Source organism: Mustela putorius, unplaced genomic scaffold (genome assembly GCF_011764305.1).
Source record: "Mustela putorius furo isolate JIRA1106 unplaced genomic scaffold, ASM1176430v1.1 tig00003890_pilon_pilon_pilon, whole genome shotgun sequence".
Lineage (NCBI taxonomy): Eukaryota > Metazoa > Chordata > Mammalia > Carnivora > Mustelidae > Mustela > Mustela putorius.
Window position 1 is genome coordinate 1,324,407 of NW_025422039.1, and position 24,425 is coordinate 1,348,831.

Genomic DNA, 24,425 nt, shown 5'->3' on the forward strand with positions numbered 1-24,425 from the left:
CAATTACTCCCGTTTCCCTGGCCTCCAGCTGCACTCCGAGCTCACCCAGCCTGCGACTGGTTCAAGGTAACCCTGAGCTGAGAGCTCACTCCTCGGCTCTGTCTCTGTAGCTGGCTTCCCTGTTCTAATACCTGCGAGTTCTGCGACACTCAGACTCCCCCATCCTTCTGTGACCCTGCGGGACCTGAGGCCATGCTGACCCCACGTGGGCTTCACCCCGGTTTAGCCACTGGAGCGATGTCCCTCAGCGGAACAGACTTTTAAAAGTCCTGATTTTGTGCTCTGTTGCTCCGCTGCTTGCCAGGAGCCGGCCCCTCCCCCCATGGTCATTCTTCCCCTCGCTTTGGATTCGCTTCTCTGCCAGTCCTACCTTTCAGAAGTGGTGGATTTTCTGTTTCTAGAATTGCTGTTCTTCTTCTCTTCGATCTCTCATTGGATTTGTAGGTGTTTACAATCTTTAGATAAACTATCTAGCTGATCTCCTGCTAGCTGAAGTAGTCTCAGCCTGCTACTTCTCCGCCATCTTGACTCCTCCCCAATCTCGTATATATTTTTAATAACAGTCCTCTATCAGATATGTCTTTTGCAATTTTTTTTTTTTTCTCCCAGTGTGTGGCTTATCTCTTTTTATCTTCTTGACAATGTCTTTTGTGAAGCAGAAGCCTTCAGTTTTAATGAAGCCCAGCTTATTGATATTTTCTTTCATGGAGCGTGCCTTTTGGTGTATAAAAAAAAAAAAAAAAAAAAAAAAAATCTTTGTCATATCCAGGGTCATTTAGGTTTTCTCCAATGTTGTCATCTGTATTATAATAGGATTTATATTTAGGTCTATGATCCATTTTGAGTTAATTTTGAAGGGTGTAAGGGCTCCGTCTAGATTATTATTATTTTTTTTAATTCTATTTATTTATTTGACAGAGAGAGAGGGATCACAAGTAGGCGGAGGCAAGCAGAGAGAGAGGGGGAAGCAGGCTCCCTGCCGAGCAGAGAGCCTGATGCTCGATCCCAGGACCTTGAGATCATGACCTGAGCAGAACGCAGAGGCTTAACCCACCGAGCCACCAAGGTGCCCTTAGATTTTTTTTTTTTTTAAATATATGTGGTTATCCAGTTGTTGCAGCACCATTTGTTGAAAAGAATATTTTTGCTTCTTTGTCAAAGATCAGTTGGCTATATGACTATATTTATGTAGGTATATTTATGGGATGTTTATTCTGTCTCATTGATCTACTTGTCTATTTTTTTGCCAATCGTACTGTCTTGATTGCTGTAGCTTTGTAGTAAGTCTTGAAGTTGATTTTTATCAGTAAGACTTTGCTCTTCTTCAGTATTGTGTTGGTTTTTCTGAGTCTTTGACATCTCTACATGAAATATAGAATCAGTTTGTTGATATCCACAAAATAACTTTTTGGAACTTTTATTGGGATTTTGTTGAGTCTATAGATCAAGGTGAGAATAACTGACATTGTGACAATATTGAGTCTTCCTATCCATAAGCATGGAATATCTCTTCATTTATTTAGCTGTTCTGACATATTACCTTTGGGTTTTATAATTTTCCTCATATAGATGTTATAAATATTTTGTTAGATTTATAACTAAGCATTTCATTTTATGGGGTGCTAATGTAAATGGTATTGTGTTTTTAACTTCAAATTCCATTTTTTCATTGCTAGTATACAGGAGAGTGATTCACTTTTGTATATTAACCTTGTATACTGGAACTTTGCATTAATTGCTTATTATTTCCAGGAATTTTTTGACAGTTTTTGTTCCCTACATAAATGATCATGTCAATTACAAACAAAGACAGTTTTTATTTCATCCTTCCCAATCAGTATAATTTTTATTTCCTATTATTGTCTTATTGCATTACCTAAGACCTCCAATATGGTATTGAGAAGGGACACTCTTGTCTTGTTCCTAATCTAGCAGGACAACTTATAGTTTCTCACCATTAAGTGTAATGTTAATTATGGGGGATTTTTTGGTATATGTTCTTTATCCAGAATGTGTATTCTGTTGTGTTTGAATGAGATAGTTGATAAATGTTGACTAGGTCCACTTGACTAATGGTGTTCAACTATGTCCTTACTGGTTTTCCACTGGCTCTGCCCATTTCTTTTTTTTTTTTTTCTGATTTTATTTATATTTATTTATTTGAGAGAAAGAATGAGAATGGAGAAGTTAGAGGGAGAAGCAGACTCCCTACTGAGCAGGGAGCCCCATATGGGACTCGATCCCTGGACTCTATCCTGGGACTCCAGGATCATGCCCTGAGCCGAAGGCAGTTACTTAACCACCTGAACCATCCAGGCACCCAGATCCTCTGATTTCTGAAGAGGGTGTTGAATTCTTCAGCTGTAATAATGAATTCATCTATTTCTCCCTGTAGTTCTAGTAGTTTTTTGCCTCAGGCATTTTGACATCTGTTGTTAGACACATATATTTTAAGAGCCTGAAAATTTTCTTTTTATTAGTAATTAATCTCACTTGGTATATATATATCTCGCCATCCCTTTACTTTTAATTTCTATAAGTGTCTTTATATTTAAAATAAGTTTCTTTTTTTAAGATTTTATTTATTTGAAAGAGAGATGAATGGGGGGAGCGGCTGTGAGAGAAGGAAATGCAGACCACCCACTGAGCAGGGAGCCTGATGCAGGTCTCAATTCCATTACCCCAAGATCATGACCTGAACTGAAGGCAGATACTTAACCGACTGAGCTACCTAGGCACCCCTAAAATAAGTTTCTTATAGATAAAATATAGTTAGATCTTGTATTTTGATCCACTCTAATAATCTCTTTTAGTTGGTATATTTAGACAATTAACATTTAAAGTGATTATTGATATTTTTGGATTGATACCTACCATAGTTGTTACTATCCATTTTCCATTTAGTACCTTTGTTCTTTGTTCCTGTTTTTATCTTCCTCTCCCTTTTGTAGTTTTTTAAAAATATTTTATTTATTTATTTGTCAGAGAGAGAGATCACAAGCAGGGGGAGCAGCAGCAAGCAGAGCAGGCAGAGGGAGAAGCAGGTTCCCTGCTCAGCAAGGAGCCTGATGTGGGTCTTGATCCCAGGACCCTGGGATCATGACCTGAGCCAAAGGCAGATGCTTAACCAACTGAGCCACCCAGGTGCCCCACCTTTTTTAGTGTTATTCTTTTTTTTTTTTTATTTTTACCTTTTGTAGTTTCAATTGAGCATTTTATGGGATTCCATTTTATTTTCTTTTGTAGCATATCAGTTATATTACTTTAAAAAAAAAACTCTTTTAGTGGCTGTCCTAGACTTGTGCAATATAATAATACAAGCCATTTTCAAATAGTGCAAGTAGTGCAAGTACCTTATAATAACATAAGTAATCCTAATTATGCCCATATATCCCTTGTATCATTGCTCATTTCACTTCTACAATAAGCATACTATACATATATATGTATATAAACACACATAATTAAGTACATTGTTGCTATTATTATTTTGAACAAATTATTATTAGATCAACTAAAAGTAAGAAAAATAAAAGCTTTTATTTTACCTTGATGTATTGCTTCCCTGATGGTCTTCCTTTCTTTATGGAGGTCTGAGTTTTTTTGACCTCTATTTTTTCCTTCTAAAGAACTTCTTTTAACATTTCTTGTAAGGCAGGTCCACTGGCAATTAATTCCCTCAATTTTTGTTAAATTGAGAAAATATTTACTTTTCTTTCACTTTCGGAGGTTAAGTTTTCAGGGTGCAGAATTCTAGGTTGGCATTTTTTTTCCCCTCTCAACACTAAATGTTTCACTTCACTGTCTTCTCGTGTGCCTGGTTCTTGAGCAGAAGTTGGATGTAATTCTTACCTTTATTCCTCTATAGTAAGGCGTTTTTATTCTCTGGCTTATTGTTCCTTTATCATTGCTTTTCTGAAGTTTGAATATATTATGCTTTAGTATAGTTTTTGTTTGTCTTGCTTGGTTTTGGTTTTTGTCATTTATCCTGCTTGGTGTTCTCTGAGAGATCTGGTGGTTTGGTCTCTGATACTAATTTAGGAAAATTCTCAATTATCACTTCAAATACTTATTTTTTTTTCTTTCCCTCTTCTTCTGATATTCCCATTACATGTATGTTAAAACTTTTGTAGCTACATCTCACTTCCAGAATATTTTGTTCTAGTTTCTTTTTTCTATCTTCTTTACCTTTTTTTCTTCCATTTTGGAATTTTTCTACTGTCTTATCCTGAAGCTCTGAATTTTTCTCCTCATCCATATCCCATATGCTGATGAGCCCATCAGAGGCATTCTTTATTTCTGCTACAGTGATTTTTTTTCCCCTAGCATTTAAAAAATTTTTCTTTTGAGAATTTACTTCTTCCTACTTAAGTTGTCAATCCACTCTTGCCTGATGTCTACTGTATCCATTAGAGCCCGTACCATATTGATCAGAGTTTTCAGTTCTCTGGTTGATAATTCCAACAACCTTGCCATTGCTGTTTCTTCAAATTGTGTTGCCTTTTTAGTATGCCTTGTAACTTTTTCTTGATAGCCAGACATGATGTACCAGGTAAAAGGAACTGTGGCACGTAGGCCTCTCATACGCCAGCCTTTAGTAATGTGTGGTGGTGAGTGTTGGGGTGAGGAAGCATTCTGTAGTCCTATTATTTGGTTTCAGTCTTCTGGTGAGTCTGTGTCTCTGTACTGTGAACCTCACAAATGCTTCTCAGTCCACTTTTGCCCCGAGATGAGACAAAATTGCTAGAGTAGGTTGGACTTGGGTCTTTCTTTTCCTCCATGTGGAAGGTGAGAGCCAGCTGAGGTTGGACATTTCCTTCCTCTGGGTTGGTTAGGCTGTGAAAAACACCAGTAGTTTAGACTCTGGTAGAATAGTTCCTCTGAGAGGGAAGTGTTTTTAATAACAGAATGCTCTGAGTATTTCAAAATGATTCCAACTCACTTCTTGCTACTGATAGTCACTGTGAGAACCTGGTCAAACTCATGAGGTAAAATTCCTAAAAATGTGTGGTTCCCCATCCCCCCACCCCCTGGAGTTTTTATTTCTCAGAAATCCACACTGAGCCTTCAGCAATTGAACAATTACAGCCCAGGTTTTCCTGCCTTCCTACGAATTCTAGTGAAGGTTTTTCTGTGTGTGGCTTTCTGTTCTGGTAGATTGTAATCTTCTATACGGGCCTGTTGATTTCTCCAATGTTTGAAGGCAGTGCTTTGCCCTGTGACCCCACTTCCCTGATGGATCTAAGGAGGGCTGTTGACTTTCCGGTTTGTTGAGCTTTTTACTTGTTGTCAGGGAGGAGTGGGGATGACTTTTAGCCTCCATGCTGGCCACTATAAAGCTTTAAGTATTTGAAAGCAAAATAATGATTTTATTGTTGTATCAGTATACTTTTTGTGATCATCATTAAGGTATCATAATTCAGCCACTCTATTATTGAACACGAAGGTGCATCTACTCTTCCTTTATTTCTTAGTTATACTTCAGCTGAAATGATTATCTTCATGCACTTGAAATTATTCTTCTTTGGATTATTTTCTTTTTATATCCAAGGTCACATCTATAAACCCCTAATCCCAAAATCGATTAAGATAATGACTATAATATTCATGACTGATTGGATCTTTTGGTTGGGAAAGGAGGTTGGGGGGGAGGAGACACATGAGGATTAGTAGTCCTCTTTCAACACTTCCAAGTCTTTGCACTGATTGAAGTGGAAAATGTCTGAGTATCATAAGGAGTTGCCTGTTGAAACAAGTTAAATGACGCCCCATTCTCTCAACTGAATAGTAAGGAGTCCTTGGGGCTCCTGGGCAGCTCAGTCAGTTAAGCCGCTGCCTTCGGATCAGGCCATGATCCCAGGGTCCTGGGATTGAGCTGCAAGTCAGACTCTCTGCTCAGCGGTGAGCCTGTTTCTCTCTCTCCTTCTGCTTGTCTCTCTGCCTCGTTGTGTTCTGTCTGCCAAATAAATAAATAAAAACTTAAAAAAAAAAAAAAGAAGAAGAAGAGGAAGAAGTAAGGAGTCCTGAAACTGAGAAAGTTTGTATGGAAATGCTGGTGATATGCATTTCTAAAATGCGAGTTCTTAATAATCACAAAAGGAAGGTCAATTAAATTCTGTTAATCTATGAGAAATTATATTCTACAATGTGCAACTTAAGCTTCCCCTTCTGTTTCAACTGAATTAAATTTTTCTCCATGCTAATTGTGTCAACTGTAACTTAGTGATAGAAAAGTACACGTTTCAGACACATAAATGTTACCAAAACTCTCAAAAGGCAGCTTTTGCCTTATATTATCCTGTTATGTATAATGTTTTGTCTATCATAGAAATAAAGTTGGCTTTTCAATAAAAAAAAAAAAAAGTACACGTTTCTTCCCCTGAAACTGCTGGAACAGATGTTGGTTTGAGATGGCTCATGCACAGGTCCTCTGTACTTGTGTTTGCCTTTGGTGCCCTCTACCTTCCCTCTCGGTGCACTTCCTTGTTCCTCTTCATTATTTCCTCTCTTCCTAATGCTCCCCAGTTCCCCAAATAAAAACTGATTGGATAAAAATAATTGACAATAGCATGAAACTATTTGCCTTTTAAAAGAGATCAAAACAGTGTGACACAAAGGAATGGTTGGTATATAATCTCAGATAGGAAAAGTCTCATATCTATTTCAAATATGCTAACCACCAGTTAATTGTGTAAAATGGATAAAAGAAAATCAATTATTACGTTCATATTTATGTCATAGTCTGTGCATGTCCCTTGTTGGGTATTGGATATTTTTGTATTTCTATATTTTATATTTGTGTTTATTGAGTTTTTCAGGATGCAGCTAAGTTACTTGAAAAGAGTTTGATCCTTTTGGGTCTTGCTTTTAAGATTTGTTGGGTGGAAATGGGGCAGCGCTCCATCAGTCCAGGGATAATTATTCTCCTAATTCTTCTCTATTACTGAGGCAAGACTCTTGTGTGAATTCTGCCAAATTCCTATGAAATAGAAGGTTTTTCTAGTCCTGTTGGTAGGACTAAGCACTATTCATGGCTCTGAGTGAGCACCACTCATTGTCCCCTCTAACTGTCTGACATCGTCCCTCTAATCATCCTTTCTCCAACTCTGGGTCATTTCCAACATGAATGCCTCCATCAGTAAATGTTATGCTGAGTAGTCAAGAGGGACATTCCATGGATCTCTGAGGAACCTTCTGTGAAGTCTCTATAGCATTTTGTCCTGTGACTTCTAGCTTCATCTCTTCACATTAGGGTGTCATAGGGATTTGTCTGCATTCCCATTCTCTGCACCGCAACTGGGAAATTCCCTTAAGACAGTAATCTGGGACAATTATGAGAATCATCTTGCTTATATCCTGGCTCTTAGAAATCATTGACATTTTTTTTTTCTGTTGTGTAGTGCCTTAAAAACTCTTGTTTCATATATTTTACTTGGGGTTTTTGTTCTTATTTCAGGTAAAAGGGTAAATCTGCTTCCTGTTACTCTACCTTGGTCATAAGGCAAAGTTGACATACATCCATTTTTTTAAAAATCGTACATGTAGTTATAGAGAACATAGATTGGCTTGTGTCTACCCCTCATATCACTGTACAACTTGTTTTTTTCATTTATAAAATTTTTAGCTTATTTTTGCTAACTTCTGTAAAATGCTATCTTGCATGATTATATTATATATTTATTCATCCTCCTATTGGTTACCATTTACGTTGTTTCTAATACTTGCTGTTACAAACAATGCTGCAGACAACATTCTTATGCGCTCCTCCTTGTATCACATGTAATGGATATCTTGGGTCAATTTTAGCAAATTTAGCAATTTTAGGCCAATGTTCTCCAATGTGACCATTATCGCTTTACATTCCCACACTGTAAGAAGACCTGTTTCTTTGCAATTTTGCCCATATTTGATATTGGCAAGCTTTTAACGTTTTGCCAGTCTGCTAGCTCACTAATACTTTAATTTGTATTTCTCTTACTTTTTAAAAGATTTTATTTATTTATTTATCTATCTATTTATTTATTTATTTTTAAAGATTTTATTTATTTATTTGACAGAGATCACAAGTAGGCAGAGAGGCAGGCAGAGAGAGAAGAAGGGAACCAGGCTCCCCGCTGAGCAGAGAGCCCGATGTGGGGCTCAATTCCAGGACCCTGGGAACATGACCTGAGCCAAAGGCAGAGGTTTTAACCCACTGAGCCACTCAGGCGCCCCAGTATTTCTCTTATTTTTACAAGGTTGAGCACCTTATCATATTTTTATTGGTCAATTTGGTTTCTCCTAGGAATTTTCTACTTAGTTTTTATCTAACCTTATATTATTTTTTAACATACTTTAATTTGTTTAAATGAATGCTGAAAACTTTTGATCCTCGACTTTTATTTTATATACATAAATATATATTATATACTATTCTATTTTATAATTAGAAATATAAATATTTTAGGGGAACCTGGGTGGCTCAGTGGGTTAAGTCTCTGCCTTTGGCCCAGGTCATGATCTCAGGTTCCTGGGATCCAGCCCCGCATTGGGCTCTCTGCTCAGCAGGGAGGCTGCTCCCCCCCGCTCTCTCTCTGCTTGCCTGTCTGCCTGCTTGCGAACTCTCTCTCTCTCTCTCTGTGTCAAATAAATAAATAAAATCTTTTAAAAAATTTTTTGAAAAGAAATATATTTTATATTTATTTTTTTATTTTATATTTTACTTAGTTATAAAATAGAATATTACATAGTTAATTTCTCTAAGTTTGCCCTTATTGTATAAATTTTTTTTAAATGTTTTGTTTTTGTTTTTGTTTTCTTTTTCATTAACATGTAACGTATTATTTGTTTCAGGGGTACAGGTCTGTGAATCCTTAGTCTTATATGATTCACATCACTCACCACAGCACATACCCTACCCAGTATCCATAACCCAGCCACCCTGTCTCTCCCCTCCCAGCTCCCCAGAAACCCCTCAGTTAATGGATGAAAGACCTCAGTGTGAGACAGGAATCCATTAAAATCCTTGAAGAGAAAACAGGCAGCAACCTCTTCAACCCCAGCCATAGAAACTTTTTCCTAGAAACATACCCATTTTATAATTTTTAATTGTTTTCTGGTGCAGAATTTGAATTTATATTCAGTTGGACTTTATGTCTGCTTATTTTTTGGCCTTAAGAAAGCCTTTCTGGGGCACCAGGGTGGCTCAGTCAGTTAAGCAACTGACTCTTGGTTTTGTCTCAGGATCAAGAGATCCAGCCCCACGTTGGGCTCAACACTTAGTACAGAGTCTGGTTAAGACTCTCTCTCCCTCTCCCCACCCACCCTTCTTTCTCTCTCTCTCAAATAAATAAATAAATAAATAAATATTTTTTTAGAAAAAGAAAGCTGTACCTGCTCCTGAGGTTATTAAGACATTCTCTCCTTCTTAGTAATTTTAGTCTTTCTTATTAATTTTAAAATTAAATGCTTTACAGTTAGATATTTAATCTGTTTGAAACTTACTTTTGTGTATAAGGTGAGGTAGGGATATAAATTGCATTGTTCATCTCAATCCAAATATTCCAATACTGTTTTTGGACTATCCATCTTCTCACCACTTTAAAAAAAAAAAAAAGATTTATTTATTTGAGAGAGAGAGAGAGAGCGTGCACCTGCATGCATGTGAGTGGGACAAGGAGCAGAAAGAGAGAAACCCAGGCAGAATCCTTGCTGAGCAAAGAGCCTGAGGTGGGGCTTACCACACAGATCCATGAGGTCATGACCTGAGGAGAAACCAAGAGTTGGTCCCTTAACCAGCTGAACCACCCAGGTGCCCCTCACCATTTAAATATCTGTCATACAGCAAATTCCCAAAAGATACAAGAGTCCGTGCTTGAAATTTTTTCTGCTCCCATTAATCTTTTTTTTATACCAACTGTTTTAATTACTGTTGCTTTATAATATCTTGCTATCTTGTAGGGCAAATCCCCCCTTTTTGTTATTCTTCCTCAACATTCTGTTATTCACCCTCTCATATACATTTGCAAACAGTTTCATGTTCTAAGAAAATCTTATTAGCTTGATTGTGTTTTATTAACTCGATAGATTCATTAGGGAATCATGAGTGTCTTTATAATATTGAAGCCTCTTTTTTTTTTTTTTTAAAGATTTTTATTTATTTGTTTGAGAGAGAGAGAGCATGAGCTGGGGGTTGGGGGTAAGAGGGAGAAGCAGACTGAGCCAGGTGCCTGCTCCCGGGCTAGATCCCAGGGCACTGGGATCATGACCTGAGCCAAAGGCAGATGCCTAATATACTGAGCCACTCTGGGGCCCCAGTATTGATGCTTCTAGCCTATTAACCTGGTATAGCTTTCTCTTTAGTCAGATTTCCTTTTAATGGCTTTCAGGAAAGCTCTGTAGTTCATGCAATTTTTTTTTAAGATTTACTTATTATTTTAAAGGCAGAGGCAGAGGGAGAAAGAGTCCAAGCAGACTCCGTGCTGAGCACAGAGCCCTTTGTGGGGGTCAATCTCATGACCCCAAGATCACTACTGGTGCCAAAAACTAAGAGTCAGGCTCTTACCAACTAGACCACCCAGGCAATTCAGTTGTTGCAATTTTTAAACAATGTTATTGAATTTATCTCCAGTAAATTAATAGCTTTATTTGCTACTATATATTTTTTTAATAAATCTTATTTATTTAATGCAGAGAGAAATCACAAATAGGCAGAGAAAGAGGGAGAGGGAGAAGCAGGCTCCCCGCTGAGCAGAGAGCCTGATGCAGGGCTCAATCCCAGGACCCTGAGACCATGACCCTGAGACCATGACCTGAGCCGAAGACAGAGGCCTAACCCACTTAGCCACCCAGGAGCCCCTTTATTTGCTACTGTAAATGGGATTGTTTCCCCTCCCCCCTTGGTTATTGTTGGTCTATAAGAAAGCTGTTGGGGTTCCATTTGTTGAGCTTCTCTCTCCTCCAAAATGAGCTCACTTATGTTCTAATAGTTTCTCAGTTGACTCACTTGGATCTAAGCCTACCTTATTGTCTAAGCTCAGAATAAATTCTAAACGACAAGTTGTTAAAATAACTTATTTAATGATGGATGACCTTGTAGATATCCAAGTCAGCAACCTGAGCCTGTGTTCCACATTCTGGGGGTACACAACGCAGGAAACTAAACTGTGGGGTGCTTACCATACAAGCTTTAGCTTGTCACTGATAACCCCGGGTTTTCTTCTCTATTCTCTTATAACAGCAGAAACAACAAAATCTCCTCTGGCTGACTTTAGATAGTTGGGGTTCAGGTTTTAATATAGCAAGTCCAGGGGCACCTGGGTGGCTCAGTGGGTCTCTGCCTTCGACTCAGGTCATGATCCCAGGGTTCTGGGATCAAGCCCTGAATCGGAGCCTCTCTGCTCAGGGGGGAACCTGCTTCTCCCTCTCTCTCTGCCTGCCTCTCTGCGTACTTGTGATCTCTGTCTGTCAAATAAATAAATAAAATCTTTAATATATATATATATATATATATATATATATATATATATATATATAAAGTCCATCCCTCTGAACAGATTTTTCTCTCAAAGTCCAGGGCAAGAAATCAATTGTTACATATGTATTCACTAAAAAAGCAGCTGGAAGATGCTGAGCACTGTGGCCCATGAGATCAAGGCACCAGCACACACGTGTGAGGGTGAGCTCCCAAGGCTGGAGGAAAATTCTAGAATAAAGTGCTCATTAGAGAGCCATATCTTTTCTCCTGTTTCCTTACCTCTCTGCACTGCCCTCTTGTATCCACAGCATTGGAAATGCTTTTAGCAACACACCACACTGAATCACCACAAATTAGGTGATTCTCTTGGTGGAAAACCAAACACTCTGTAAAAACTGTGGTTTTCTAGTTCATGCTTCTGTATGGAAAATAATTCAAAATAAGCTGATAGGAGTAGCCAAGAGAGATTTAATCTTCCGTTTGGAAAAGGGCTTCTATATAAGTGAGTAGAGGAACCTTTAAGAATTATTCATGTTTAGGGGCACCTGGGGGGCTCTTTGGGTTAAGTCTCTGCCTTTAGCTCAGGTCATGACCTCAGGGTCCTGGGATCAAGCCCCACATCATGTTCTCTGCTCAGCGGGGAACCTGCTTCCCCCTCCCACTTTCTGCCTGTCCCTGCCTACTTGTGATCTCTGTAAAATAAATAAATAAAGATTTTTAAAAAAATAATTATTCATGCTTACATATATGCACCAGAATGTTATGTCCCTTGTCAAATAGGCTTCAAATCAACAAAAATGATAATGTTTTACTTAATAAGTTTTTTAATTCCCCTGTTAACATTTTGGAATACATCATTTTAATGCACATCTGCAAATTTGTAATCACTTCTTGTGAGACAAGGAATGCTTAAAAAGGCAACCAGGGGCACTGGGGTGGCTCAGTGGGTTAAGCCTCTGCCTCTGGCTCAGGTCATGATCTCAGGGTCCTGGGATCGAGCCCTGCATCAGTCTCTCTGCTCAGCCGGGAGCCTGCTTCTCTCTCTCTCTCTTTCTGCCTGCTTCTCTGCCTGCTTGTGATCTCTCTCTCTGTCATATAAATAAATACAATCTTAAAAAAAAAAAGGCAACCAAAAAACATTTACAGTTTTGGACAGGAGTTTCCTTCACGTTTGGATAAGGATGCAAATTCAACTTCATAATAAATTACAGTGCATCATAAAGATTAAACACACTCAGGGATTGTGTCTCTCTCCTCCCTCCACCCTATCCTACACACAGCTGCCCGACTAATCCTCAAAAAAAAACACCAATTCTCATGTGCTGCTTTTCAAAACTAGCTTCCTGGATTCCTGTTACCTGAAAAAAAAAAAAAATAGTCTCAAATGCTTTTGTCTGGCATTCAGGGCTCTCTAGGATGGGCACCCTGGCCAACACATCACTCTGCTCATTTGTTCCACCACACACAAGTGGATCTCGGGCTAGTTATTCAGAGACCCACCTCCTCACTGACCCAGCAAAGGTCTCGTGCATCTACTAAACTCACAGCTCACTCAGTGATGTTCTCAAAGGCCATTAGTGGGTGACATGCCAACTGCTAGAGTCAGGAGCCAGGGTGAAGTTGCCGCCGCCTAACTGCATGGACTGAAAGTGGGAACGTTGATTCTCCAGGAGAAAACTGGGGCATTGTTATGAGAAGGCAGACGGCAAAACCACCCAGGTCCCCTATGACTGCTTTAACATACTCTGGACAAAATTTAAGGAGACAAGTGAACGTATTAACTCCCACTTAGGCTGTAGAAGGCAAATGCAACGGAAGGAAGGCATTGTCTTGTTCTGGAACAAACCACTTAGCTCCAGCTACTTTTATAAATAGATCAGACCCTGTCCAGGAGCCCACTTAGCTGGGTTCATTTGTATACAATGTCCATACCCTCAGGAATATTAACATTTTATCTCAGATTGCATTAATTTAAATAAAACTTAACAAAAATGGTGTGAAATGAACAAAAACACCACATTCTGTGATGGATCAAATGAAATACATTTTCAGTTGCTGTTTTCCCCATTTAAAGATAAAATTTCTGATAACTGTCATTATTTGTGAAAAGGCACAAGACCAACAGTTTGTGTGTATGTGTGTTTTGGTTTTTGGTTTTTGGTTTTTTTTCTTCCCCTTAAGGCCATGGCCATATTGTCACTAATAAAGATCTCAAATTTGCCTGGAAGCTTTCGTGGCAAATTGTCAGTCTGAGGGTAGTCACCACCCAGCCAAATGGCTTTATACATCATCAGTGCCTTTCTTCCACACACACTCTCTTCCTGGTTTAAACATTAGTTACCCTGGTTCTACACTGACACAGTATTTGCATCTCTCTCCTGTCCATAACTCCTGAAAGTTGGGGACCTCTCACTTTGGTTTCCCCAGAGCATGACATTTTATTTGGTGCTTGGGGGGCAATGGGCAGTTCAAGAAGTATGTTAATACTATCACTCAATGTATTGATCCATGCTATGCACCAACGGTGTAGTAAAAATCGTTCATTCCTTGTAACAAAGGCAGTAGGAACTTCTCCCAAGGGACGGAATTCCAAGGACAGAATGAAGGCAGGAAGGGAGCTGGTATATTTGTACCTACTTTGTGAGAGAGACACCGGTTTAGGTTTTTTTTTTATGTATACATTATAACACTGAACTGTCACAATCCTGCAAATTCTTACATGCTTGATTTTATATGTAGCAAGTTTAGTAAGCCACCCAAATTCACAGTGACAGGCCCGTGAGTCAAATCCAGCATGCTTGACTCCATGATTGTCAAGTCCACTAGCGCCATATATCATGAGTCTGAGATTCATGAGTGCGTAGGTGCTATCAGGAAATGTCAAAAATGCCCATTTCAGGGACACATGGATGGCTCAGTTGGTTAATTGTCTACCTCCAGCTCAGGTCATAATCCCAGCATCCTGGGATCGAGTCCCCCATCAGGCTTCGTGCTTACCAGGAGCCTGCTTCCCACTCTGCCTGCCTCTCCCTCTGCTTGTGCTATCTCTCTGACAGATGAATAAATAAAGTCTTTTGTAAAAATCTTGTTAAAAAGGCCCATTTTAAAGAATGTTTAAAAACATTGTTTGTTTGGACAGCAATAGAAGCGAAAGCAGAATGACATAATGTAACGACAGATAGTTTATATGGGAGCCCTTTGGGTACTCTGGTGGATGAATGTTTTAAATGAGTTTTTCGTGGACATGGGGAGTTAGAGAGGAGAAGGGAGGTGGGGGAAATTGGAATGGGAGGTAAACCATGAGAGACTATGGACTCTGAAAAACAATCTGAGGGTTTTGAAGGGGTGGGGGGTTGGGAGGTTGGGGTACCAGGTGGTGGGTATTATAGAGGGCACGGATTGCATGGAGCACTGGGTGTGGTGCAAAAAGAATGAATACTGTTATGCTGAAAATAAATAAAAAATAAATTTAAAAAAATTAGTTTTTTGTTAACTGCAAAAAAAAGAAAAGCACTCCCATTTATAGCGTACACTTTATGGTTCACAAAGCACATGGCAACAATAAAAATCATGATGGGTTACCGTTACAATTCATAGAAAAGGAGGTACAGGGAAATTGAATGAAAGGGAATAACAAAGTAGGTTCATAAGTCAATCTTCCTTCTAAAAAAATTAACCTGAAAGTGCGATTCTGCCACCTCTCTCCTGTTTGATATGATAAAGAATGACCACGATACATGAATTATAGTTCGGGGTTTTGAAAAGCATAATAGCTTTATACCAACACTTGAGCTTTTTTTATTTATTTATTTATTTATTTATTTGCTAATAAGATAGCTCGATTTGATATATCGGTTCCTGACAACCAACCTCAGAAATAATTCCATCTTCATGAGAAGTCAGAAAGAAAGAACCACAAACCAAACCTCAAAATAGATTCAAAGAGAAAATACTCTTTAAAAAATTTCCCTTCCTGGGGCACCCCAGTGCCTCAGTGAGTTAAAGCCTCTGTGTTCGGCTCAGGTCATGATCCTAGGGTCCTGGGATTGAGCCCCATGTCCGGCTCTCTGCTCAGCGGGGAGCCTGCTTCCACCTCTCTCTCTGCCTGCTCTCTGCCTACTTGTGATCTCTGTCTGTCAAATAAATAAATAAAATCTTTAAAAAAAAAATTCCCTTCTTATCAGAAGCAGACCAAAGAGAAGTGTATCCTCCCACTAACAAATTCCCCAGAAAGCTTCATCTAAAAGGTTGTACTTTCTTCAGACACCCAGCAGGACCTTCTTCTCTGGGCCTGGTATTTCTTCAATGGCCTATTCCAGAGAATAAGACACTAAACTACTGAGCGCCATAGGCCTCAGAACCACGAAAGAGATGATGAGGGGCACAAAGCACGCCTCTGGTCACCAAGAGGGTATGTAGCCGTTTGCTGCTTTTCTGCATTTTTCAAAGCTGAGTTTTTAGCTGGAGGCCGCTCCTTTATGATAAATTGCTGGTGCCGTATAGTAAAAGCTATTATATGATCTTTTACAAACCATTTCCTATCTTTGCATTCTCATGTGCCAAGACAGACACGGATTATTTAAAACCCTGAAGAGAGTGCTATTGCATTTAAATTGTCTGTAACCTTCGTGTAATAGATTTATGATTGATGATAGATTTAGTTAAAATATAACTATTTTAAATATTTATTCTCGGTAAACGATTTCAACCTATGCTCACTTAAGTAACTTGGTGCATAATCCCTTTTCAATTAAACCGTAGTGCAAGGACCAATGCCTCCTTTCCGAGAGAACCCCAAGCTATTTTTCTAGAAATGAAATATATATTTATCATATGCGTATATATCAGGCGTCCTCTTTTCACTCCCTTTGTGGAGCACCTACCCTGGAGGTCATGTAATAACCAATGACCAAAAAACAAACAAACAAAAAACCCAAACATCCCGGTGGAAATTGTTCACGCGTGCCATCATGCAATGGCGGACCCTGCCTGGAGACGAGGAGACTGCTCAAACAGATCTCGGGCAGGCATCTCAGCCCAGGCCTGTGCTGGGGAAGCTGGTTCCGGCTTCCCACGCAATCAGGAAGCCAGCGAAGTGACCCGAGAGTGCAGCCGGGGTTTAGGGCTGACGATCTTTTCGCAGCCAGGCTGCACGCGGACACCCGCTCGGGGAGCCAGGCTAGGAGGCCACCCAGCGCCGGCGCTGGCCATGCTCGCAGCAGCCCCCCGGGGCTTCGCCCTGAGTCCCCGCCCGGGTCCGCGCCTCAGGAGGGAGGGGGGCAGGGTTGGCGCGGAGAAGGGGCTTTGCAAATTGCCTAAGCTGGAAGTGGGCTCGCGGAGGACGCGGCAGAGAGTCTGGGAGGAGGTGGAGGGGAGGTGGAGGGGCTGGCGCAGGAGGGGCGCGCAGCGCCGCGGTGCTGTGCTGCGGCCCAGTCCGGACTGCAGGACCGGCAGGACTCGCTGCCTGTGCGCTCCCGCTCTCCAGCCCAGCCCCCGAGGCCGCGCCGGCCCGCTCCAGTGACCGGCTGCCCCTCCCCGCCCCATGGCTTCTCCGGACCACCCTCTGCGCGCAGGTTAAGTGACACCGCACCGCGCCCTCACATGGAGCGGGAAGGGCGGGTCGCGAGCTCGCGGGGGTGTCGGGGCCCAGCCTCCCGCGACCCCCAGGGCACCGCGACCACCCCGGACACCGCGCCACACCCGGGTCCGCACGGGGTCGGGCCTGGGACTGGACCGGCCCCCCGCCGCGGGGTGACCCCCCCCCCCCATGGTTTGGCACCCCCCCCCACGCGCGTGTCGAGGACCCCCTTCCCTCGTCCCGCACCTGTCCCCGCCGCTTTTGTTCTGGACTTGGGATCCCAGGTGGAAACTAGTCCCTCAGACCTCCCTGGCAGCAAGGAGCACAGGGAGGGATTCTCGGTTTTTCCGCCCTGGCTCTTCCTCTCTCCCCACTCACATGCTTTCTCGCGTCCCTTTCCTCTCCTCATTTTCACTTTTATTAAATGGTTTTGTTCCGCATGTTGACCCGCAGAGCTATTTCATGAACGAATATACACGAAACCGAGTGGGAGCCCACCTGTGAGAGCCCACCTGTAGAGGCCTTTCATTAGAATGGTCTCTGGTTCTAGCCTCAGTTCAGAATACTGCGTCCAGATGTTTCTTTCATCTCTGACTTGAATTTGAAATCCTCCTCAGACTGAGGACAGAGTCCAGATGTTTCTTTCATCTCTGACTTGAATTTGAAATCCTCCTCAGACTTCAGCTTCCAGGATTTCTCCCGTCCTTGCTCTCCCACTGTCTTGGTGGGGATCCGCCATGAGTGTTGAACACAGGAATGAATGAATGATATATACCCCAGATCGCTGGGGCTTTTTCTTGTTTCGCTGAGGTTGGAAAGGCTTGGGAGAGACCCCCTGTACGCAGATACAGAGCTGCATGCAATTGCTTAGATAAACGTGTTCCCCACTTAATTGCTTGGGCATTGAACATTTCGCCCTTAACCTGTGGCTTGAGCAGTTAGGAGGAGACAGTCTGGAGGTGAATCAGAAGATGGCTGAATCCACATGGTGGTGGGCTGGGTTTGGGAGATTTTCCTGGAGATTCAAAAGAAAGATCTCAATTCTTCCAATGGGGAGTGGTAAACATTTTATCAACGGGAGAGGGGAATTAATTGTCTGGTTAACCTTTCCCTCCCCCTCAAAACCCATTATTTGAAAAAACAAAAAGGGAAGTGAAGGGATAAATCCTCCCACTCCCATCCCCACTCACCCCCATAGCCACCTCCTCTTCCAAGAACCTAACAGACAAGGTGCCAAGAAGTGTTAGGTACCAGCAGTGGTCTCAGATCTTATTCAAGGATCATGGTGAAAGGCATTCAAAGAGATTGTGGGGGCACACAGGGATCCAATTAAGGGCGACAAGCTTAAGGTTTGCCTGGTCTCCTAAAAATTAATGGCACTAGAGAAGATGAGCTTTGGGAACTATAGCTTAATGGATACAACGTGTAAAAAGCTTCAGTGAGTCATGGTGGGAAGAGGCCATGAGGGCAGCAAATACAGTCTTAGATGATGTTATTAATAGCACTACAGGCTCTAGATTTCCTGTGGTGGTGTTCTTGGCAAGAACAGCCTGGCCAAAGTGGATACTCACAGCCTGGAACAGAGGGTCTTGGGTATCCCAGCACGTGAGGTATGATGAGAGGGTAAAATGATAGGAGGTGTCCTTTGGAAGGACTGTCCCCTTGACTTTAAAAGGGAGAACCCAAATCTGTAGGTGAAATCATCTTTTTGGCTACAAAGAGGGCCGAAGGCCTCCTAAGGTCAAGGTCTCCTCGTCACTTGCAAAGATGTCGAAGAACATATTCAGACATTTCAAAGATGTCCTCATGTCCATCCCGTTCCCACTCTGGAATTCTATCAATAAGGTGAGAGTTACTCTAGTTGAAAAAAAGATCTAAAATAACTTCCCTTTCTCATGTAATTTCTGTAACCTCCAGGACACACCCACCTACCCCTTCCAGCGCTGTAATGAAGCCACAGCTGGTGCCAATTTGTGGAACTCCTTAAAGGCTATTTTCCCTTATAGACCCCTGGGCCAAGTTCCCATGCTCCCTCACCTGATTTCCTGCACTCACCTCCCACCTGGTGTGTTCACACCTGCACGTGCCTTTTACCAACCCCTTTGCCAAAAGGCAGCCAGAGTGACCTTTCAAAGACCTATCAGTTCCTGGCATTTGTCTCCATAGAAATCTGCACTGATCTTCTAACAAATTCTCAGTCCTCCAAAGGCATCCATAATCCTCCCATCCGTCTCTTCCTACCCCTCCAACTGACTGATGCCTGTTCTGCCCTGTCTCTCTGCCCTTCAACCACGCTGCCTCCCTCTTCCTTTGGAGACCCCTCATGGCGCCTGCCTCCAAGCACAGGTGATTCCCATTGATAGGAAGACCCTCTTCCTCTCCCCCGTCTCCCCACTCCAGTTACTCCCACTTATTCGTGAGCTCACAAGCCCCATGGTACACACTCTCCATGCAGCCTGCTCTCTCTCTTTTCTAGCACTGGCCTCCGTTTCTAGCTGTGGTTGTGTCACAGATGTCCCTCCCCAGCCAGCCTCCAAGCTCTCCATCCGTTTAGCTCCAACACCTGACACAGTGCCTGGCACATAGTAAGCCCTGGCTAGCTTCTAAGAGCCTCACTGAGGGACTGAAAGTGTTTTTAAAAAATGTCACCACACAGGCTTCAAACTGTAGGCAGAAGAAAAAAGCTTTGCCTGGATTGATATTTTAGAGATGTATTCGTCAAGTTAGATGTGTTCACTGACTTTACTTTACTTTGTAAAAAAAAAAAAAAAAAAAAAAAAAAAAAAAAGGACCTCTGGATCGCTTCCCATCTAACGAAGGCACATGTATACTATTAGACCACGTTATGAGCTTAATGGAAGGAGACAAGATTTTTTTCCGCTAAGAAAATGTATAAGACTGTCGAGGTCACGTGGGAAGAAATAGTCCGTTTGTTGGAGCATTGCTATCTTACTCTATCACAGCCACTAATAAAAATCTGACATGGGGGTGAGTCAGAATTGTCTGTCGGAGATGAGTTAGATCTGGCTCATGTTCCTACAGACATGAAATCCAGGAATGAAGAAAGAGGCTTTGGAAGCCTGGGTGGAGGAGGCGGTGTGGTTCACTGCGATGAGCTAAGTGCCCAGGGCCACCGGCAGACATGCGGGCCTGTGTCCTTCCTTTGTTCTGGGGTCCCTCTTGCACCATGTGGTGAGGCTGGCGGCTGGGAGCAGCTCAGGACAGGACCCGGTGGCATCTTACCTCTCCCACCCTCCTGTGGGCTCCAGTGGGCTCCAGTGGGTCCCAGGGGACAGCCTGCCTTCCTTGCAAAGCCCAGTAGCACTAGGAGCAGAAACTGGGACCAAAGAGTGAGCACCCTGCTTGACAAGCCGGACCAGCCACCTCTTCTTCAGATGCAGGGGAAGCCCTGGCGTGCTGACTCCTCCCCTCTCTCCCTTTCCCCTTTCCTCTCCTCCCTCCCTCTTCCCTTCCCCTCTCTCCTTCCCTGGTGGTGCCCTTTCCCAATGCCCACTTCATCCCTTTTCCTTTCTTACATGCCTGTCTTCTAGATTTTCTTCTCTTTCCTCCCAATTACTTCCTTTCGTCTGAATCTCCTCTTTGGTCCCTTTGTCCCCGCTCTCTGCACCTCCTCCCCTTCCCTGGCCCCTCTTCAGCTCCATCCCGACTGCAGGCAGAGCTGGACTAACACGATCACTCGCTAGCTCAGCCACCCTCCAGAGAAGTCACTCTTCGGTGGCCACCTTCCTGACCCCCTGGTCCTTTCTCCGCTTGTTCAGCTATTGCTCTGAAGTCTGAGGAGGACAGAGTGGGGCTGCCACAGAATCAGGCCAGAGGAGAAACCAAACCATGCGTCCACACTGTCCCCCAGCACTGCTGCTCTGAGAGCTTTCAGAGTCCTCAACAGGGTTAGGATTTAGGGGCTTCTTCAGAACCGGGAGTAAAAACAGCCATAGGTCAAAAGAAAAGCTATGGCCCCCACACAAGAATAATAATCACAAATGAAAACTAAGTTAACTCTGAAGTCCCAAATTCAAAGAATTGCCTTGAATCTGTCACTAGAAAGCACCCAAGGCCTCACTCTCTGGGTTCTGGGTGCCCTGGGAATGGCAGGAGGCTCTGACCCCCTTCCCTCTTCATTCTCTCCCAAAGAACGTCCTCTGAGGTGGTCTTCAAACTTCCTCTGAGAAACTGTCTCTGGGAACTGTAGGCCCTCGGCTGCTGGGACTAATGAGGGTGATGTCAGGACCTGATGGGCAGCTTTACCAGGAGATTGTGGCTTCTGGATGCAGTCCTCAGGTTCCATGGTCTGGGTTAGATCTGGGTCTTTGAGTGGAGGAGGACAGATGAGATTTCAGATTTTGAGTTGATTCTGGAATGATTAGTGCTTTGGGGGGCATTGGGTGAAGGTATTTTGCACATGGGAAGGACACGAATTTGGGGGGCCAGAGAGTGGACTGTTAAGAGCTGACCTGCATTTCCCCTAGAAACCTTGCTGCTGTCCTTATCTCTGGTACCACAGAACGTGACCTTATTTGGAACTAGAGTCCTTACAGATGCAATCACATTACAATGAGGTCGTTAGTGTGGGCCCTAATCTCCTGTAACCGACCTCCTTATGTAAAGGGAAAATCTGGACAGAGAGATGCCCCTACTGTCAGTGGTGGGCAGTGCATGAACTCCTAGAACCCTGACAGTAGTGGAAAAAACAGACACAGGCTGAGCACTAGGTAAATGGGAGCTCTAGCGGAATGTCAGATGAAGATGCTGTGGACCTCGGCTTCCCATGTCATAGTGACGTTAGCCTGAAGATGCTCTTTTGACCCTGAGAACCCTGATTTTTACCATTCACTGACTTTTTTAAAGCTGGAAGGACACGTGGAGGCTCTCTGTTTACCCCTGAATGTTACAGATTAGGAATCAAGAATGATAGGTAGATAACTATCAAATGGTATTTTCAAATAGGTAACTTCAAAACAATGAAAATCCTTGAACATAAATATCCCAAGGAGAAAACCATCAACCAATAAACACATGAACAGATTCCTTAAATCCTCAGTGATTTGTTGAAATGTTGAAGTTGAAGTCTACTACCTTGCTACTTGTGTTTTCTTGTTCCCATAAATTCCTTCTTCCCTTTGGAACTGCCTTCCTTTGGATGACCTGAGTCATTGGGAGGCTGCTCTCTGCCTTCTAGGATCTGCTGTCCCAGGGGCAGTGAGATGTTAGTAGGTAATACTGATTCTTTCTCAAATTGTTCTCCCACTTGGTTAGGGAATCTGTTGAGGAAGCTTTCTTGGAGGGACCATTTCATCCTGCTCCTAACTCATGATTCTTACCGGGTCGCTACTGCAGATTCTGACTTAGCCACAAGAACTCTTCCCTCTGGCTGGTTTTAACTCCAATGACCTCTAGCCTTGGATGAGTCTTGGCAACCATCTGGATCAGTTGCCTTGACACTGTGTTAGAATCTGGGGCATTTTCTTAGAGACACACTGCTTCCTGTTGATCATCGACTCAAGAGGACTTCAGGGTGTATTTCCAAGAGTTTGTTTTCTACTTGACTTCCTTCTTTTTGGAACCCATGGCCTTTTACTCACTCCAGCCTTCCTGAATTCCAATCTCTCTTTCCTCACACCCAGGAGATTCCCCTCTTTTCCTTGGAATCTGCTCCCTATCCCCACCATCCAGAGCTCCTCCAGGTGAAAATCCGAGTGTGTCCTGGGGCTCAGTGTTTTTGTTTGTGTCTTTGCTGCTTTTCCTTTTCACGGGGTTCACAAATGTGTGGTCATTTTTCAATATTTTAAAGACTTAGATAGATATAGAGAGAGTAGAGATATTTTTTTGCTTTTCCAATTCCCATGGGCTTCCGGTGGTTTCTTTTCCTCTAACCAGGTTTCTATTATTTTTCTAAGGTTGCTTTTACAAGATACCACAAGCCTAGTGTCGCTCTCGGCCCGCAAGAACGACCCGCAGACGAGGTGAGTGGCAAACTTCTTTTATTACTAAAGCTAATATACTAATGCTAATGGCGGCCGCGCCGCACCAAGCACTTACAGCAGTATATATGCACGCGCGTACGCCCCCCTTTTTGCCCAATCAGAATGCCGTGCATGCAGTGTCCTCGTGCGCTCTTATGTAACCGTGCAGGATTCTTTTGTTCTCTAGCAGTGATCATGCATATATCTCTTGGCTTCTAGTGCTGTTCACGCGCCGATCACGAGCGCGCCCACATTCTCCTCAACCAATCATCCTCATTTCCTCAATCCACGGGCACATCCATCTACGTGACTCCTTGCATCTGCTGGATGGCTCTCCACACCTAGAGCCTGAAACAACAGAAGTGGACAGTGCCACAGTTCTAAAGGCTATAATATTGGTAGGCCACACTCTTTTTGTGGGTATTAAGGAAGGATCTGTTCCAAGCCCCTCTCCCAGCTTGAAGTTTTGCCCTGGCTTTGGACTTCTTCACATGGCCTTCTCCCTCAGGGCGTAACTGTGTGTCCCCAGTTTCCCATCTTTGAAGGACACAAGTCCTCCTGAATGAGGGGCCCAGTCTGTTCAAATATGACCTTATCCTTGCTAGTTACAACTCCAGGGACCCTATTTCCAAATGACATCACTCTACCGGGTGCTGGTGTTTAGGACTGGGATATTTCATATGCATACACACACACACACATACACACACTTTCTTTCTTTATATGTATGCATATGTGTATGCATATAAAATATGCATACACACACTTTACTTATTTATTTATTTATTTTCTTGCCTGATAAAACATTTTTTTCAGCATCTTAGTCTCCCTTCCTTTCATTACAAGGTTATTCCCATGATTTTTGTGCCTCCTGAACAATTCGACCACCTCTACCTCTTCAGTCTCCATGAAAGTTATTATTACCTAAAGTCGCCTGCATTTTTTTAAAAACAGTTGGCATCTCTTTGGAGTTTACAGTTTTTTTGGTATTGAGTATCTGTTTATAGGCTGATGGAGGTGACTTTCATCCTAGTCTTTCCTTCTGAATTTTTTTTTTTTTTTTTTTTTTTTTTGGAAAGTCAATGCCTCTGTCTTTTAAAAGAAGGTCCTATAAAAGCTAAATGGTTCTTATTTGTAAGTCTACATTCCTTTGTCTCATTTTGTGTGTACTTGAAGTGACCAGAGATTTGGGGGCTGACATCATGGATCAGCATTTAGAAGGAAAAAAAATAAATTAAATTTAAAATAATTTAAATTAAATACATCTAATTTTAATTTAAAATTTAAATTAAAAATTAAAATCAAAAACTAAAATTAAATACATTTAAAGAAAAAATATATTTTTAACAAGATATCTAAAAAGGGATGAAGCAAACACAATGCAAGGCAAGGGACAAAATTGAAGGGCTCA